The following is an 18,680-nucleotide window of genomic DNA, read 5'->3' as shown; positions in this document are numbered from 1 at the left end:
TCTGGAATATCATTATGGAGGCGGAATGAGCTCTTGCTTATAACTAAGGTGATACGCTGCACGTGAGCGAAATATCTTGCTTTTTTATTTCATCCCTCTTCTAATGCAGTGCAGGTTTTCACCTTTCACGGATGTTGAAATTGGCACCAAAGGATTCTTAAGTCAGGCTAATTTCCAATAGTTTTAAAGCTTTTATTGCTTTTCACTAATAAAGCAATTAAATTAGGATTATTATATGAATCTTTCAAGTATGATGTAGCCCCTGCTTCCTCCTGTTTCCTTAACATTATAAATCAAGTTGTGTGCTATTTTCTCTTGGCATTCTGCAATTATTTCTTTAAATTGTGTATTTCTGTCTTATATCACATCATACAAGTGCAGTATTTTTCTTAAGAAGAAAACTAAAGCAACTATCCATTAAATACGTGTATTTTACTTGCTGAGGTTTAATTTTATTTGCTTGGAATCATAATATGTAGTCAGTGAAAATATAAAAGTGCATAAAAACAAAGTGATCCACGGATACACTTCCTGCATGGGGACTGAAATTAAGGTAATCAGATTTCTGCGGCACAGCCCAATTCTGCCTTAAAAATTAGATTATCAGATACATTTTTTCTTTGATTTTGGTATTACTAGCTAATTTTCCTTCCCACTAAGAATTCAGAAAGAAAGCCAAGTAGAGCTTGAAATGAAAGTGTCTGGAACCAATACAAAGAGTCTAGAGAAAATACTGTGTTTCCAGCTCCTGCGAATGGCAATGATTATTGGAAATGCAGACGTAGTTATACAAATAAGGCAGAACCTCATACTTCTCTGCACAGCTGGCACACAGTAAACATGTTACCAACATCAGTCCCAGCACTCCTCTGGCATCGTCACCATCATCATCTTTCCAAAATCATGGTACCCTACATAAGCATTGGAGACTTATTAAAAGGCTTAGCCACCATGCTAGTTATTCTTGTTTTAAGATTTATTTACTTATTTGAAAATCAGAGTTACACACAGAGAGAAGGAGAGGCAGAAAGAGAGAGAGGTCTTGCATTCACTGGTTCACTCCCCAGTTGGCTGCAACAGCCAGAGCTGTGCTGATCTGAAGCCAGGGGACAGGAGCTTCTTCCAGGTCTCCCACGTGGGTTCAGGGCCCCAAGCACTTGGGCCATCTTCCACTGCTTTCCCAGGCCATAGCAGAGAGCTGGATCAGAAGTGGAGCAGCCGGGACTCGAACCTGCACCCATATGGGATGCCGGCACTGCAGGCAGCTTTACCTGCTACTAGCCACAGCATTGGCCCTTAGCTAGTTATTCTTAAAAATGTGTTTTGTAAGTATTGAGGGAATCTAGTGTCTGTCATTCAGGACCGAAGTGTGCTCACAGTGAAATGGTGCGACCTAGGAGTTGGAATTCTTCTTTTTCAAGCGAAGCACTTAGGTTGGTAGAAATGGAAAGTCCGCACAAATGGGGATCTGCATCTCACAAAGCTTTGGGAATTTTGCAGATGTTGTCCTTACGGCCAGGTAGGAGCATGGATGCTCAGTGGTGTTACAGTTGATGATTCATCTCCAATGCTGTACTTTGGGGGTTTGTCCTGCTCAAAATTTCCCCAACCCTCGAAGGACGGGAGCTCTAACAAACATGATTATGAAAGGTCTGATAAGGTGAAGTCAAGAAGTCTGATCAGTAAGTTGGTGTTAAAGATTGTAAGAGGGGCTGGCTCTGTGGCTTAGCAGGTAAAGCTTCTGCCTACAGTGCCGGCATCTCGTGCGGGCGCCAGTTCAAGTCCCGGCTGCTCCACTTCAATCTAAGATGGCCCAGGTGCTTGGGCCCCTGCTCCCTCGTGGGAGACCCAGAGGAAGTGCCAGGCTCCTGGCTTCGGATCGGCCCAGCTCCAGCCGTTGCAGCCATTTGGGGAGTGAACTGAGCACACTAGCCCTGACTCCAGAGCTTGATTTTAAAAGAGGTGGAAGTCATGAAGAAAAATGGCTTGAAAGGTCCCTTAACAACGAAACCTGCAGGGGCCGGTGCTGCGGCCTGCGGTGTCGGCATCCTATATTAGCGCCAGTTCGAGTCTCAGCTGCTCCACTGCCGATCCAGCTCTCTGCTATGGCCCAGGAAAGCCGTAGAAGATGGCCCAAGTGCTTGGGGCCCTGCATCCACGTGGGAGACCCTGAAGAAGCTCCTACTATATAAAAGTTGTTCTCCAAGCAGAAAAAAAAAATGGTTTCACACAAGACTGACAGGACAGGTCACAGGTCCCCAAAACTGGAAAGATGAACCATCCCTTAAGAATAAATAATTTTCTTGGCTTAAGTTGGCTTCAGATCAGCCTGGCTCTGGCTATTGTGGCCATTTGGGGAATGAACCTCTCTCCTTCTCTCTGTCTGTAACTCTTCCTCTCAAATAAGTAAATCTTTAAAAACATGTTTATGGCAACTTTGTTACTAAGAATCAAAAACTGACGCCCCTCAGTTAGGTGAGTGGCTGAACAAACGGGCGCCTGCTCCATGGACTCCACTCAGCAATGAAAGGGAGCAGAAGGCCGGTGCCGCGGCTCACTAGGCTAATCCTCCACCTTGCGGCGCCGGCACACCGGGTTCTAGTCCCGGTCAGGGCACCGGATTCTGTCCCAGTTGCTCCTCTTCCAGGCCAGCTCTCTGCTGTGGGCAGGGAGTGCAGTGGAGGATGGCCCAAGTGCTTGGGCCCTGCACCCCATGGGAGACCAGGAGAAGCACCTGGCTCCTGCATTCAGATCAGCGCGGTGCGCCGGCTGCGGTGGCCATTGGAGGGTGAACCAACGGAAAAGGAAGACCTTTCTCTCTGTCTCTCTCTCTCACTGTCCACTCTGCCTATCAAAAATTAAAAAAAATAAATAAAAATAAAAAAAAAAGAAAGGGAGCAGAGCTACTGGTAACATACAACCGGGATGATCTGGGGAATCCGGACGATCAGAAAAGGTCAGTCACAGAGCTTGCCAAGTATGTGATTCCGTTTGTACAAAATTCTTGAAATAACAGAATTACAGGGCTGGAGGACAGGTCAGTGACTGCCAGAGACTAAGGAAGAGGTGGGTTGGGGGGAACAGAGGCAGATAGGAAAAGGCAAACGGAGGGCTGCTCGTGCGACTGTTGACTGCATCCATGCTAATGTCCCGGCTGTGGCTCTAGACCACGGTTTTGCAAGATCAAACCTCTGGGGAAAGCTAGGTACAGGCTGCGTGGGATTTCTCTGTATTATTTCTTACAACTGTATGAACGTTTGCAATTATTTCAAATTAAATTGAATTAAAATACACACATACGTGGTGGACTTGGGCTACCTTAACTGCAGAAGATGTGGTCATCCTCTATTTTGTTGCTGACCAGACCACAGCTGAGCATCACGGATAGAGTTCTGAGAATCACATGTTCACACAGACATTGAGAAATGGAACAAATCTTGAAAAGGCTTTCCAGCCACTGAAAGGCCCCCAAGTTGAATCAAATAAGTTGAAGGAGCTGTTGATGTATAGCCCGGAGACGAAATAATTTGGAAGACACACGAGAATTGGCTGCAAAAGCCCAGAAGACTGTCATCAGAAGAAAGATTAGACTGTGTTCCTCTCCAGGGAATAAAAGCAATAATATATAAAAGTTGTTCTCCAAGCAGAAAAAAAAAATGGTTTCACACAAGACTGACAGGACAGGCCACAGGTCCCCAAAACTGGAAAGATGAACCATGCCTTAAGAATAAATAATTATCTTGGCTTAGGTTGGTCTTTTACACATTTGGCTAACGTGATCCAGGCTCCTGAGCTAATTCAACTCCCATAGAGTCTCCAGATGGAAACTGGACATTGTTGAGTTGGGAGTCAGCGCTTGACCAGTGGAGAGCTCACAGTTCCATTGCCACCCTGGGAATTCTGTCTTGGTGACCAGGACCTGATGCTACCAACTGTATCTCACCTGTCAAACAAAACCTGGGATTCTCTCAGGACAAGAAAGTTTGATGGACGTGGCATGCATTTTTTTTTTTTTTGACAGGCAGAGTGGACAGTGAGAGAGAGAGACAGAGAGAAAGGTCTTCCTTTGCCGTTGGTTCACCCTCCAATGGCCGCCGCGGCTGGCGCGCTGCGGCCGGCGCACCGCGCTGATCCGAAGCCAGGAGCCAGGTACTTATCCTGGTCCCCCTGGGGTGCAGGGCCCGAGCACTTGGGCCATCCTCCACTGCACTCCTGGGCCACAGCAGAGAGCTGGCCTGGAAGAGGGGCAACCGGGACAGAATCGGGCGCCCCGACCGGGACTAGAACCCGGTGTGCCGGCGCCGCAAGGTGGAGGATTAGCCTAGTGAGCCGCGGTGCCGGCCGTGGCATGCATTTTAAGACCAACAGCAATCGTGTCATCACCCATAGCTAAAATCATAAACTAAAAGGCCCAATAAAAACTTAGCTCTCGTGGCTCTGGAGTGGGACATCCAGTGTGCAGGCGGATTTGCCATCTGGCTGATGGGCAGAGCCTTCCAACCGTGTGCTCCCCTGAATGGGAGGGGAAAGGCGTCATTCCTCTCTTCCAGGAGGGCACCCATCGCACTCATGAGGGCTCTGCTCCTGCTCGCTCACAAAGCCCCACGTTTCAACGCCATTTCCTTGGTGATTGGGTTCTAACATGTGAGCCGGGAACATGGAGAGGGAGGGAGAGTGTGGCTGGTGGGCAGCATAAGGCCTACAAATCACTGGGCCTGGACTTGCCAAGGCAACTGCAGGGGCTCCCAAAATTTAGTAGATGTATTGCATGCCAATTTTTAAAAAGTCAGCTATCTATTAACTTGAAGGCAGAGTTACAGGGAGAGAGAGAGAGAGAGAGAGAGAGAGAGAGAGAGAGAGAGAGAAAGAGAGAGAGAGATATCTTCCATCTGCTAGTTCACTCCCCAAATCACTACAACAGCCAGGACTGGGCCAGGATGAAGCCAGGAGCCAGGAGTTTCATTCAGGTCTCTTCATTCAGGACCAAACATTATTTGGGCCACCTTCAGCTGCTTTCCCAAGTGCGTTAGCAGGGAGCTGGACAGCAAGTGGGGCAGCCAGCACTGGGTGTTGGTGTGGTAGGTGGCAGCTTAACCTGCTGTGCCACAAGGCCAGCCCCCAGGCGGCTAATTTTTAGGTTGGTAATTTTGTATGGCTGCAAGTGGTGTTGTAAATATCCAAATGACCCTGGGTAGAAAAAAAAGTCCCGCCCCATGGCATGTGGTCTTTGAATTCTATTCATTAAATTAACATGGGGCTCGTTTTGTGATCCTTTATACATAAGCAGATTTTGAAACAGTTGTCTTTAATCTTCTGAATGTTTTAGGAGAGATTCTGACTGTGGGCATTGAAGGCCATGTCCATCAACAACACTGTTGTCAACACTTGGGGAAGCTCTGTCAAGCTGTGGGGGTCTCTGGGAAGGTGTCTTGATAAATATAGAATCAAAACAGAGGGAAGCGGGTTGCTGAGAAGGGATTTTGTTCTCTCCCTCAAGCCCTGCCTGGATCTCCAGGGCTCTCCCTGACTCTTAGCCAAAACCCCTGCTTTGGTAGCCATGATATTGCAACCTGGAACAGGCAGTTCTCCACCCACCAGGCCTTGAGTGACAGTGACATCAAATCCATCGGAGGGCCCTTCCAACAGTTCCTGGGCAGATGCAGCTGAAAGGTAAGTTTACACGGCCGCGCCCTTGTGAGCTGGCTCCTACCGCTGGGGGGGGGGGGGGCATGGCAGTGGCATCCCCAGGGGGAGGTCACATGGAGGGTGCAGAGTGCACTTAGAACTTGAGCAGTGACTCAAGTGGCAATCATTGGGCTGCCTGGAAGAGGAGCACCAGGCCTCCTCTGGACTAGTGGGGCCACAACCTTGAACTCTCAGTCTTTGCTCAGCCGGAAGGAACATCTGCAAGCCGTGTGAGAACAGCTGATGGACAAGGTTGTGGCACACCCTGAGGGCGCGGGATCCCTGGAGGCTCCAGCGGCCTTGGCCGTCAAAACCTGCAGTTATGGAAGAACAGGAACAGGGAAAGGACAAAGCCCACAAATGCTATCTGCATCGGGGAGGGGAAAAGGATGCCCAAAAACTGTGTAAGACCAGGACGCTCAGGAGCTGGGATGGAGCACGCCCTTGCCCTCGGTGTCCCCGGAGAGCTCGCCACCGCTGCGGCACCAGGAAGGCTCTGTGCTTTTTGGCTTTTTCAGGCGACTCAGAAACTCAAGAAGCAAAAAAGGGCCTGAAAAGCTTGCACATAAATGATAAGCTGATTTCAGTGCGAAAATGCTGAAATCTAAGGCACAAAAGGAGTCTTGAAAAAGTTCACAGGAAACGCATATTTTTTGAAAAAGAAGTTTTGAAAAAAAATATGCATGGCTTTCAAAAGTTTTTTTGACCACAATCAACTGGCTATTTCCGCTTCCTCTGAACTTCTGGACGTACCCTTGCATTTATTCAGTTCTCTTTTTGAGAACGAAGGCAGAAGTCCTTCTCTGGTTGAGCCATTGTCTTATGATCCATGAATTGAATTGATCCTGTTACAGCCTTCTTTCTCTTTAGTTCATTCTCTGCAGAGAACGCCCTCCGGTTGGACTTAATGTTTCTTTGGCCTCCTTGTCACATAGTTTACAACCATATTTTGGGGTGTGTTCCCCTACCTGCGGGTGACTCACTCTCATTCTGTCTCAATTTTTACTGTTTTTACTGCCAAGCGGGAAGGCTCATGTAGCTAATTCCCTACACAGCGACTTCAGCAACCACGGAGTTACGCGCCATCAAACGAGGTTCCCTCACTTTAGGGATGGAGCGGGACGGTTTTTGGAGGGGGGCAAAAGTGAGATTAATAAAGATTACTTAATTTCTTAGAATACTGACATTTAGCAAACTCGATGTTTAGTGTTTGCTCTCCGCTCCTCCTTTGCACACCAGGGCGTCTCGAGTCCTGCTCACACCCCTCTTAGACAAAGGATGGCGACGCCGGAAGGTAACTCCAGCAGGAAGAAAGCGCCATCATCTCCCTCTTGCATCCCAGAGGTGGGAGCCGCTGGGAGCTGCAGCCATCTCCACGCTGTAGCAGCCTCTCGTTGACCGGATTGCGTTCACGGCGAGCAGCGTGACCCCAGCAGGTGTGTGCCTGCTGTCCTGGAGGGGCTGTTGTCACGCTCCAGCCCACCATCTCCAGTGTCTCCAGTTTGGCTGACAAATTATATGGTCACCCTGATTATGCATGCCTTGACTCCAAGAGCGGACCAGGTTTCCAGATGAGGAAGAAAATGCTAGGGGAGAAAGGGAGAGAGGAGGTGGGTGTTGTGGAGCCACAGGTTAAGTCGCTGCTTGGAACGCACACTCTCGCACACCCACGTGCCTGGGGACAGAGCCCACTTCTGCTTCCCATCCAGCTTCCAGCTAATACATCCCGGGAGCCAGCAGGTGACAGCTGCTGCAACTCACATGGGAGACCCAGATGGAGTTCCTGGCTCCTGGGACCGGCCTGGCCCAGCCCCGCTGTTGAAGGCATTTGGACAGTGAATCAGCAGATGGAAGGTATCTCTCTGTCTCTCCCTCTCTCTCCGTCACTCTGCCTTTCAAATGAATGGATGGATGAAGGAAGGAAGGAATTAAAACTTTAAAAAAGACAAGACAGGGAGAGGACACACGTTTTTAGCTTCAGAGGTCTTAGGTTCGATCTTCCAAAACTCAACAATGAAAGCTGAGTTGCTGGAAACCACGTTTGGGATAAGCCCCCTTCAACAAGGGGAAGGAGTAACTGCGTTTGCAGTGTTTCCAGCTGGATCGGCCACGCCTGTCTGTCTGTCCAGCCTCTTCCCATTCATCTGTACTTGAACTGTGCTAGCCCAAGCCATTCTCTTCCACACAGCACCCAGGCGTCTTCAGCTTGGGGACCACAAGAGCTGGTAGAGCCTGGCTTCTGGCGGAGTTGCCACGTAGAGGGGTCGGGCTCCCTGCTGCTCCCGTCTGCACCGTGCCTGGGCCCCTGTACCTCCGCCTGCCCCATGAGGGCAAGGACAGGGGGTTGGCTCTGCAGGCAAGCTCCCCCGAGCCGGGTTAGGTGCCCGTGGCCCTGCACACTCTCCCTCAGGGCAGGGGTGAGGCTGTGGGCCATGGCCTCCCTCTGTCTGCCTCCCGTGGTCCACTCGGAACAGTGTGAAGGCAGACTTTTCTCTTTGTAAAGCAAGGGCGAGTGTGCAGCGTTGCGGCTACCTTGATGCATTAACTGAGCTCTGTAGAGAAACCTGCAGGCCATTTCCTGCTGGCCTGGCAACCATTCCCTCCTCCTGAGTTGTCCATCAGCCCCGCAGGATCCACCCCCACACGGAGAGTCCAGGGCCCATCTGTCTGGGAGTTTGGGGTTCCTGAAGGTTGCGTCTTGATCTCTGGACCGATGTAACTTCACCCTCTACTCTGTTTCTATTTCAAAACAAAACAAAACCAAAGCTAGTAACGGCAGCTGATACACTGACACTTTTTCGTTTTCCAAAAGGGAATTTATGCAACCCAAGGAGGGTTTCTTCTCCTGAGATCTCTCGCCATTTTCCCTTGCCCAAGAAAACACTTTCCTGCTGACACGCACTGGCAGTCAGACTTGGCCATGATGTTCCCTGATGGCCTGGCCACTCGGAGCAGCTAGATCTTCAGACGGAGAGACCAGCATCTCGTGGGCAGCGGGCAGCGGGCAGCACGACTCTTTTTTTTTTTTTTGGACAGAGTGGACAGTGAGAGAGAGAGACAGAGAGAAAGGTCTTCCTTTGCCGTTGGTTCACCCTTCAATAGCCGCCGCGGCCGGCGCACCGCGTTGATCCGATGGCAGGAGCCAGGTGCTTCTCCTGGTCTCCCATGGGGTACAGGGCCCAAGCACTTGGGCCATCCTCCACTGCACTCCTGGGCCACAGCAGAGAGCTGTCCTGGAAGAGGGGCAACCGGGACAGAATCTGGCGCCCCAACTGGGACTAGAACCCGGTGTGCCGGCGCCGCAAGGCGGAGGATTAGCCTAGGGAGCCACGGTGCCGGCCAGGCAGCACAACTCTTATTCTCAGCAAGGTTCACTCCACCCCGTTTACGCAGTCCCTCCACCTGCTGGGGACCTCCCACGCAGGTGCAGCTCTGCTGTCCAGGACTAGGGACTCAGGCGTTGTCAGCCCCTAAAAGGCCTTGGCACCACCTCTTGCTGGCTTTGAGAGTCCCAAGGAAAGTTACATAGAATGGAGCAAAGGTTTCCCAGATCTAAGTTGGGTCCCAATGCCATCGGTTTGGATGTAATCAAAAGGGTGAGTATGGGGCTGGCAGCTTAATTCACTCATTCACTCCACAGATATCCATCAGGACTAGAAGCAGCTGCTTGCAACCGTGTGGTGTAAAGTGGGCCAGCAGGTGCACGCTAGGCCACCCTAACACTGTGCGGCTCCCAGAGTGACGGCACCCGTGACTGTGCGGCTTTGACCCCTGGGGCTGACCACGAGCTGCCTCTGACCGAGGGGCTGCCCTCCATCCTCAAGGGCCTCGACTCACTTCATGCCTTGGATTTCTCCCGCCCTGGGAAGCTGCACAAGCGAGACTTGGACGTGATTCCTCAAGCTCTGTTGGGTCATTCCGTGCTACAAAGAGCTGCCGAGGTCTGGCTTCTATGTTTGGTGTCAGAGCTGTAGGAAAGACGATTGGCTGTCTGAACTGTGATGACCCAGGACCCTTGCCCACCCCTCACCAATGTGCCTGCCCTGTCCTTAGCACTTCACAGACGCACATGCAGTTAGCCTGACAACAGTCCTAGTTGGTAGCTGATGTTCAAGTCGTTATGGAAGACTGTTTGCATCGCAACCACCTTGTCTTCCGGATTGCGGGCTCAGGGAGTAATGTTTGAAACAGACAAGGGATCTCTTTGTTTTGAGTTGTCCGTGAATTGGGGAATTATTCTTTCTCCCTTTGGAAAAGAATCCCTTGAAGGTGTGGGTATTACATAAAGGGCATGCCTGCTCCTGACCATTCTGGGGCCACTCGCCCGTGTTTTAAAATAATCCGGACTCGGCGTCTCTTTTCCTGCTCTCTCCTGCCCACCTTCTGGTGCTGCCCTCTGCTCGCAGACTTGTCCCCTTGCAATGGGGAGAGGCGAGGAGCAGAGACTGCCATCTTTCGGACGCAGTTCTCTGTCGCCGGCTCTGACAGACACTGGGAGAGCAGAGAGCTGGAGATGAGTGGGAGGCCTTGTCTGGGGTGTTTTCCACCCCGGCCTTGCCCTTCCTGCTACAGACCCCTGGGTGCTGCCTCCCAGAGCCAGTGACCCCCATACCAATGTCTGTGTGGCGATTGCCTTGCCCACTGTGAACTTCCCCGGCAACCCATCACCAAAAGGTTCCTGGCAAGACGTCAGCTTGGTGCATTTTGAGACACTGAGCATGTGTGTGGTGGCTCACCGTGTATTTTTAACCTGGTGTTGTTGACTGTCCTCCTCTGGTGGGTGGCAAAATTCTGTGCGAATGCTGAAAAAGCTTTGGTCCTAGTCTCTGCCAGGGAGCAATGACTGGGCAGAAAAAAATAAACACAGGTGGAGATTGAAAATATATATTGATTTATTTATTTGAAATAAGGAGGGTGGAGAGGAGGGGAGAGAAGAGGAGAGGAGAGGAGAGGAGAGGAGACGAGAGGAGACGAGAGGAGACGAGAGGAGAGGAGAGAAAATTTACTCCCAAAATAGCTACAGTGGTTGGGGGTGGGCCAGGCTGATCCAGGAGCCAGGAATCCATCTGGATCTCTCACATGGGTGGCGGGGAGTTGAGCACTTGGGCCATCTTCCGCTGCTTTCCCAGACAGAATCTAGCAAGGAGCTAGATTGGAAGTGGAGAAGCTGAGACTTGATCCAACACCCATATGGGATGTTGGTGCCACAGAGGGTGGCTTTACCTTGGGTCAAGGTGTTGTGAGGCTCCCCCTGGAGGACCTGGGCAGAACCCACTGCCCCGCCTTCCCTGTGTTCCCGAGGCCGCGCACACCCCTTGGCTCGTAGCCCCTGGCCCGTCGTCAAAGCCAGCACTTGCGGGCGGGCACAGCCTCGTGTCCATCACTCTGGCACAGACTCCCTGCCGGTCCCTTCTGTGGTTAAGAGCCCTTGTGATGACGTTGCGCCCATGAAAGTAACGCAGGAAAATCTTACTTGAAGGCAGCTGATCGGTCACCTCAACTCCATCTGCAAACTGAATTTCCCTTAATATGTAACAGAAAATATCCACGGGTTCTGAGGACTGGGATATGGACGCTCTGGAAAGAGAGGGTGACATTATTCTACCCGTCACCCTCAGCGTGCATGGCGGGCCTTCAAGGAGTTCATAAAAACGGAATTCACAAATTGAAAGGAATTGTATACCACTAGAGCTTTATTGATTTTATGACTTTTAAAATTTACATGAGTGAAGCTGAACGTCTTCTCATTTGATTAGTGGTTATAGCCCTTGCCTATTTGTATTTATTTTAAAGGCAGAGTTACGGGGGCGGGGGGGGGGGCATATCTTCCACCAGCAGGTTCACTCCCCAGATGGCCACAACGGCCAGGGCTGGGCCAAGGGTGGGTCAGGCTGAAGCCAGGAGCCAGGAGCTTCTTCTGGGCTCCCACGTGGGTGGCAGAAGCCCAAGCACCTGGGCCGTCTTCTGCTGCTTTCCCAGGCCACAGCAGAGAGCTGGGTTGGAAGTGGAGCAGCCAGGACCCAAGCTGGTGCCTCTATGGGATGCCAGCATCACAGGCGGTGGCTTTACCCTCTGTGCCACAACACCAGCTCCACCCTCGCCTATTTTCCTGTGGGACTATCTTTGCTTTTCATTTGTTGAACTCTTTATTTAGTAGAGCTATTAAGTCTTTGAGTATAATGCAAACTAAAATGTTATCTAAAAAATAAATAAAATATCAAATTGAAAAAAGTAAAAATAAAATAACAAAAGGAGAAGTTTATTTAAGTGAAAGTATGTTAAAAATCATCCATACAAGGGCTATTCAAAAATTCATGGAAAATTCATATTATGAAAAAACTATGCATGGATTTAAAATATTTCTGCATTAAAATAAACTTATTTTTTTAAAAAAAGATTTATTTATTTATTTGAAAGTCAGTGTTACACAGAAAGAGAAGGAGAAGCAGAGAGAGAGAGAGAGGTCTTCCATCTACTGGTTCACTCCCCAATTGGCCGTAACGGCCAGAGCTGCGCCGATATGAAGCCAGGAGCCAGGAGCTTTTTCCAGATCTCCCATCTGGGTGCAAGGACTTGGGCCATCTTCTACTGCTTTCTCAGACCATAGCAGAGAATTGAATCGGAAGAGGAGCAGTCGGGACTTGAACCGTTGCCCAAATGGGATGCTGGCACTGCAGGCGGCACCGCTATGCCACAGCACCGGCCCCAACTTATTTTTTAAAATTCCATTTCCCCATGGGCGTTTTGAAGTATCCTTGTATTCCCTTCACAGAATGTCATAGAGACCCATGCAGAGATTGGTGGCTACGGCTGTTTTTAAAAATAAAACAAGAGAAAGAAATCAAGAAACTTGTTGTATTTCAATATTCATTCACACAGAAACCTGGTTGTGTTTGGGCGGGGGCTGGCAGGTGCGCTCTGCTCTGTACACCACCAGGCAGTCACTTGAGTGAGTGGTTGTCACGTGGCCTAAAACACGCTGCTGGTCCTGGGACCCGTCAAGCCGAGCATTCGATGTAACTAATGACTAAACTGTGCCGTATAGACATCGGTTTTCAGAAGAAAGCGGATGAATTTCCCTTCCTTTCCGCTCTTTCTGATGACTCCCATTGATGTGAGATGGGTTACAGACCCAAAAAGCATCCGTTCATTCCAAGTCCCCTATCCACACCGTAGATATTTTTGATTCTCTGTCAAGTGCCAGTGCTGTGCCCGGTGTTGGGGGTACCGGGGGGGGGGGAGGGAACCAATCAGCTGTCTCGTCTGTGCTCCTGGCAGTTTCAGCCTGCTGAGCGCCCCTGTAGGAAGCCTTAGCGGCTCTGGACTTTGGTGCATTGGAGGATTTAAAGGGGCTGCGAAGAAAGAAGCAGCATTTCAGGAACAGAGGAAACCCGGATGCACCCACTAAGGCACAAACGCATGGGAGATCAGTCTCTGTGTTTCCAACGCTTCTGATCGCCGGTACCTTTGTCTCCTGTGACAGGTGTTCAAGCCCACACACTCAAACATGCTGTTACTGGATTCAGGAATCAGAGAGTTAGAAATCTGAGTGTAGGAAAACGACGATGATTGTGTCACAGTGAACAAAGGTTTCGGTGCCAAGTTTGGGAGATGTTGAAGGTTGAGCTCCGGACACACACTGGCAAGAGCGGATGTCGGGAGGGGCGAGCGCTCAGGGACTGGCGACGCAAGACTCGCACAGCGGAGCGCACGTGGCGTTGCTGCTCTGGGGTGTTCAGGCGGCCTCTGGACACACGTCTTCCTCATTCCACGCGGATGGTGCGCCAGGCCCAGGGCATCCAATTTTTCTCTTTGAGTGATTAATTAGCAAGTTGTTATATTGACTTGGGCTTTTAAAAAATTGATTCCTTGTTCATAATTGTTTGGCCAAAATACTCTACCGCTGACAAATTCATTAAAAACAAACAAGAAAAAAAAAGAAGAAGAACCACCATCACAACCACGACCATAACCTGATTCTTGTCAAGCTGTTCAGGAGTGCAGGGGGTGGGCAAGGGATCGGGGTCAACAATGCTGACGCACAAACAGACCCGCCTCAGAAGCTGTCTTGCTTGCTTTCGTCACAGTTCGGTGTGCTCAGCGGCCTCTGGTCCTATAGTCAGTCAATGATTCTAGGGCCGTCCATGACAAAGCACAGCCATGTACGGCTTGTGCCTGACATCGGCAGACAAGGGCCAACGCACAGCTGTCCTTAACTGTCCTAGTGTGCAGGGGCACAGGGCATCTGATCACTTTCTGTCGGTAAGAATGCATCAGATGAGGGCCGGCCCTGCGGCACAGTGGATAAAGCCATTGCCTGCGGCGCCAGCATCCCATATGGGTGCAGTTCAAGGCCTGGCTGCTCCACTTCTGATCCAGCTCCCTGCTGTGGCCTGGGAAAGCAGCAGAGGATGGCCCAAGGGCTTGGGCCCCTGCACCCACGTGGGAGACCTGGAAGAAGCTCATGGCTCCTGGCTTCAGTCTGCCAGCCCCAGCCATTACAGCCATGTGGGGAGTGAACCAGTGGATGGAAGACCTCACTCTCTCTCCTCTGTAACTCTGCTGTTCAAATCAATCAATAAATCTTTAAAAAGAACTAGGAGTGCATCAGATGGTTCCCTGGAATTCTCAGAGGGTTGGGACACGCAACATAAGTGTGTGCTCAGAAAGAGAAGCCAGGTGAAGGGACCGGCAAGCCAGCCTGTGCGTCCTTCTCAGATTTCCAGAATCTTTCACCACAGGACACGCAATCGTGGTCTTGCAGCTGCGACTCCTTCTGCTGGGTCAGCAGCTTCTCCCCTTCGTGTCCGCTCCTCTGCGTTCACACCTAGATTTGTTGGAGGGAGAGGGGTGAGGACAGGGGGTAGAGCGGCTCCCGGAGTCTCACGGGAAGGTCTCGGATGCATCTCAGGTGATTTCCGCAGCTGCCTCACTCACACCCGGGGTCTTTCCTCCAAAGGGGCCTGTACTGAACACGGATGAGAATATGCCACAGTTTGTCGTTTCAGCTCCTTTCATTGCACAGGACCAAGGTGCTGCAATCCAAATCCATGCTTTGGAGTTGGCAGCACCTGTGCCCAAGCTTATGGGTCACAGAGGTTATCCCTGAGCGCCAAGATGACGCTCCCATGACCGTTATCTGCACGGGAAAGCAGCCTCGCGAGGCCACCCACCACCTGGCGGTCCCCTCTGCCCCTCATGCGTGATCAAAGCTACCTATCACCTGCGTCATGGGTCACAGCCACTTTCTCTACTCGCACTTTGTCACACCGTCTGGGGGGCCAGGAAGACAGGATTTGGCACCCTTTGGCTGCTCTCCGGAACACTTCTTGCTGGTTAATTTCCAGATAGTTTAGCGCAAAGCAGTGCCACCTGCAGCTACAGGAGTGGATGGTCTCAGATCCTCGGGGGTCCCTCTACCCAGTGGCACTCTAACGACAATTATAGGCACCTTGGTTATTCTGAAGGGAAGTGGAACACCTCTGACAGCAAATTCCTGAACTGAGCAGGGCTAACAAGTGAGGCAGAGGAAAGTAGGCTTGTCCTCGTTAACTCCACTGAGTGGCGTTCCCATTAAAGCAGACTCACTGGAAGAGACTTCGCACTTGCAGTCACCACCAATACATCTATCAGGCCACCGACTGTCGCTCCCCCTCTTCGTGGAGGAACGACACAGGACCCTGCGCTGTTCTTTTGTCTGCTCGGCCCTCCCCGGGTTTGCTGTTGGTTCTTCCCGGGTTGGCTGCTGTCCCTTCCACCTCTGTGGAAGGGCGATTCCCCCTGCCACTTTCCCCACTTCCGCAGGGGAGCGGCACACCACCGGCCGGCTCTCTCGGGGGCTGCACAGATGTTCCCCTTAGATGTTCCTGGTGCAAGTTGTCTCTCTCCTCCTTTATAGTCGTCTTCCACCAATCCCAACTCTGCTACCCACACGCCGAGTACGCTGCTCTCCTCCAATCAGGAGCAGGATCAGCTCCTGGAGGTCATCACTCAAGTTGGCAAGAGGCAGCTGTGTAGAAGCTGTTTCCTCCTCTCCCAGCGCCATGTTGTGGGAGAGCAGATGCATAGAATAAGTCTTAATTCCAGTAACTTAGTCTAGTCCAAGTTGCTCCCCACACCGACATTTCTGCCCAAGTCTAAGCTACCGACACCAGTGAGCAAGAACACAGAGCAAACGCATTCATGGAGTCTTCCATCAGGGCCGTGGCTAAGACTTGTGTTGTCAACAGCTGCCATTTTTTATTAAAGATTTTTATGTACTTACTTGACAGGTAGAGTTATAGACCATGGGAGAGAGAGACAGAGAGAAAGGTCTTCCTTCTGTTGGTTCACCCCCCAGATGGCCGCAACAGCCGGAGCTGCGCCGATCCGAAGCCAGGAGCCAGGAGCTTCTCTTGGTCTCCCATGCGGGTGCAGGGCCCAAGCACTTGGGCCATCCTCCACTGCACTCCCGGGCCACAGCAAGGGGTAGACTGGAAGAGGAGCAGCCGGGACTAGAACTGACGCCCATACGGGATGCCGGCACCACAGGCGGAGGATTAACTTACTGCACCATGGCGGCGGCCCCAGTTGCCATTTATTTTTGCATTGCTCCCTCCTCTACTACAGCCATTTTGCCTCACAGAGGCTGCACCTGTGTTTCATTCACAAGGGCCTTCCCTCGAAAATATTTCCTGGACATTTGGCGCAGCAGTTAAGACACTGCCCACACTGCTCCATATCGGAGTGTCTGGGTTCCATTTCCAGCTCCACTTCCAGTTCCAACTTCCCACTTGTACGTAGCTTGGGAGGCTGCAGCTGATGACCCCAGTCATTGTATTCCTGCCATCCCGAGGGGGAACCAGGCTGAGTTCCTGGTTTCTGTATTTGGCCTGATCCAGCCCTGGCTGTTGTGAATATTTGGGGAATAAACCAGTGGATGGAAGACCTCTCTCTGTCAGCATGTGTCTCTGCGTTTCAAATAAAACAAACAAATTTCCAGGCAGGTAGAAATAGTTGCACACCTGACTCTGAATACAGTAGACCGTCACCATGGCTTATCCCACACTAACCTCTCCAAGCCTGTTGCATTTCTGTAAAATGGGGCTACTGATACTCATGTGCATCATTTATTTTTTATTTTTTTTGACAGGCAGAGTGGACAGTGAGAGAGAGAGAGAGACAGAGAGAAAGGTCTTCCTTTACTGTTGGTTCACCCTCCAATGGCCGCTGCGGCTGGTGCACCATGCTGATCCGAAGGCAGGAGCCAGGTGCTTCTCCTGGTCTCCCATGGGGTGCAGGGCCCAAGCACTTGGGCCATCCTCCACTGCACTCCCTGGCCACAGCAGAGAGCTGTCCTGGAAGAGGGGCAACCGGGACAGAATCCGGCACCCCGACCGGGACTAGAACCCGGGGTGCCGGTGCCACAGGCAGAGGATTAGCCTAGTGAGCCGCGGCGCCGGCCTCATGTGCATCATTCTGCATGGAATAGACAAGCACAAGAAATGGCACACAGGAGGTGCTCTGTGAACATGGCCTTCCCTTTATTCTTTTGCTTTCTCCCTTCCTCCTCAGGAGCACTCAATAGTTTTCTAAACAAGACTCTCATTACGGAGCTTGCTGAGCGCTGGGTTAAAGTTGTCCAACGCAGAGGTGATGAGTGGGTGTGCATGCTAAGTGCAAATGAAATCCGTTAGAAGCAAAATGCCTTGGCAAGGAGACAAATACTGGAGGCATGGTGGGGGCGTGAGGAGGACACTCTGGAGGGGTCCTGTGGGGTGCCGGGGACCTGAGGGGCCGCTGGGGGAGACCTTGCAGCTGGTGTTCCCCATGACAGGCTCTCCTGGGGTATCTTCCTCCCTCCACGGCTGCTTATGGCTGGCACCTGGCTTCAAGTGCTGCATTCCCCCAACTGCAGCCCTGGCCCTGCCTGTCTTGCTCTTCCTTTTCTTCCCAAGCAGTTGCATCCACACACATCCTGGGGGCTCCCCGTGTGCTCTGCTGACTTTCAAATCGCCTTTTCCAGTTCTCTGAGGTCTAGCTCCCTGCATCCTTCTGCCTACACGCCATCTCCATCCGGTGTCTCAGAGCTCCCCAGATGCGACTTGGCTGAAATGAGGCAGTGCTATTCCCACTCCCAACACCGCTGCGGTGTGTGATGCCTACATCCAAGAATATGCTTCAGAATCATCTTCAGCTCCTCCCTTTCTCTTTACCACCCTCATCCGACCAATCATGAATGAAGCCCCAAATTCCAGTTACAGAGCTCCCATGATCTTCATGGGGTGCCCATGGCCTACACTCAGCCTTCCACCATTCACTCAGGCCCACCCGGTCCATTCTCCAGGCTCTGAATGGAGAGTTTTTTAAACAAAACTATTTATTTATTTGAAAGGCAGAGGTACCGAGAGAAGAAGGAGGAGGAGGAGGAGGAGAAGGAGAAGAAGGAGAGGAGGAGGAAGAGGGGGGGAGGAGAAGGGAAAGAGGAGGGGGAGGAGGAGGAGGGGAGAAGGAGAGGGAGAGGGGGAGGGGGAGTGGGAGAGGAAGAGGGAGAGGGAGAAGGGGAGAAGGGGAGAGGGAGAGGAAGGGGGAGGGGGTGCAGGAAGAGGGGGAGGAGGAGGGAGAGGAAGAAGAGTGGAGAAGGAGGAGGAGAAGGAGGGGGAGGAGGAAGAGGGGAGGAGGAGAAGGGGGAGGAGGAAGAGGGGGAGGAGGAAGAGGGGGAGGAGGAAGAGGGGAGGAGGAGAAGGGGGAGGAGGAGAAAGAGAGTGTGTGTGTGTGTGTGTGTTTCCATTCTCTGGTTCACTCCCCAAATGGCCACGATAGCTGGGACTGGGTCAGGCCAGATCTAGGATCCAGAAGCTTCTTTCAGGTCTCCCACATGGGTGCAGGGGCTCAAGGACTTGGGCCAACTTCTACTACCTTCCAAAGAGCATTAGCAAGGAGCTGGATCAGAAGTAGATCAGGCAGGACTCGAATGAGCGCCCATGTGGGATGCCAGCACTGCAGGTGGAGGCTTA

Source organism: Oryctolagus cuniculus, chromosome 5, assembly GCF_051225735.1.
Source record: "Oryctolagus cuniculus isolate XC-2025 breed Fujian yellow rabbit chromosome 5, ASM5122573v1, whole genome shotgun sequence".
Taxonomy (NCBI): Eukaryota; Metazoa; Chordata; class Mammalia; order Lagomorpha; family Leporidae; genus Oryctolagus; species Oryctolagus cuniculus.
The sequence above is the reverse complement of the archived record's forward strand: the minus strand, read 5'-3'. Positions refer to the sequence as shown.